Raw genomic sequence first — 1,377 nt, 5'->3', positions numbered from 1 at the left:
GAGGTGCAACAGGTTTCTAATTTATTGTTCTTTTTGATATTTTGTGCTTTCATTCCTTTAATAAATTAGTAAAGGTGGGATTTCCACCTCTCCTTGAACATGGTCCGTGTAGTGAGTTTAATTCTGGCCTCCCAATTAATCATCTCAAAAAAGCCTCCCTTCCTCCTCACATCATTTGAAGGTCAAAACAAGAATAATCCAGGGAAAAAGACCTACTTTGCTTGTCTGTACATTCTCCGCTCTCAATCTTCCCTCCAGCTTCCCTCTATTGCCTGGGCTGATTGCATAGTATTTTTATACCTAGGATAAGATCATTTTCCCCATTTGGCAAAACACTCATACAAAAACCATGTTATGCTTTTCTTGTCTTCCTCCTTTCGTGACTCTCTTCTTGCCTTCCTCCATTGTTTTCTCCTTCTTAATTAGGTCCCAGACAAGATGGATGTCTTCGCTTCTCAGTTCATTGTCCTGAAAATAAAATCTACACTAAGGCCAGAAGTGCACTTTTTCAAACCACAGACCTGATTGTAGACACTGAGCATTTTGAGAAATAACCCCCTAAAGTTTTCTATTTCTCATTAAGTTTTAAAAGCCTTACTGACTACGTGTGCTCATTACACTGAGTTGTAAATGATGTTTGAAAAGAATGATTCCGGCCCACTCAATGCACAAAGAGAATACAAACAAGCATTTTGCAATTGCTTTTCCAAGGTGATACATGCTATAATATTGAGCTGAGTTACTGCTATGAAAGTCTGAAATCCCAGAAGTCTCAAGCCACTGAAAAACAAACATGAAATGAAAATATATAATTTGTTCCGTGTTGACTCTTGCCTCCCACCAACTTATTAAATACAGGTAAAAGCTTTTTCTCTAAGATAAAGTACTACATGAGGAACTCCGACTTCTTATCCAATCTTCCAAATTACTTTTCTTTGTTTCTGGCTTGTTTTAACTCTGCTATTACTGAAAGCCCTGGCTGTAGTTAGTACCAGCAATTAAGTAAAGAGGTTAAAGACTATACTTTCAGGGATCATTTCTATAGTTTGTTACTAGAGAAGTTTCTCTGAATGTGTAGAGCACCGATCACAAGCATTCCTATACACCTATAACAGACTTAAAGAGAGCCAAGTCAAGAACGAACTGCCATTCACAATTGCTACAAAGAGAATAAAATACCTAGGAATACAACTAACAAGGAACGTAAAGGACCTCTTCAAGGAGAACTACAAATCACTGCTCAACGAAATAAGAGAGGACACAAACAGATGGAGAAACATTCCATGTTCATGGGTAGGAAGAATTAATATCGTGAAAATGGCCATACTGCCCAAAGTAATTTACAGATTCAACGCTATCCCCATCAAGCTACCAATG

At 37.8% G+C, this 1,377-nt stretch overlaps 1 pseudogene; it reads left to right on the top strand.

The window, feature by feature from the left end:
- Positions 1–1,014: 1,014 nt before the first annotated feature.
- Positions 1,015–1,093, top strand: LOC135275079 (small nucleolar RNA U3; annotated as a pseudogene).
- The last annotated feature ends 284 nt before the right edge of the window (positions 1,094–1,377 follow it).

The sequence above is a fragment of the Aotus nancymaae genome, unplaced genomic scaffold, assembly GCF_030222135.1.
Source record: "Aotus nancymaae isolate 86718 unplaced genomic scaffold, 86718_ANA_hifiasm-v0.15.2.pri h1tg000014l, whole genome shotgun sequence".
Taxonomy (NCBI): Eukaryota; Metazoa; Chordata; class Mammalia; order Primates; family Aotidae; genus Aotus; species Aotus nancymaae.
Note: the sequence above shows the minus strand (reverse complement) of the source record. Positions and strands in the feature narration are given on the sequence as shown.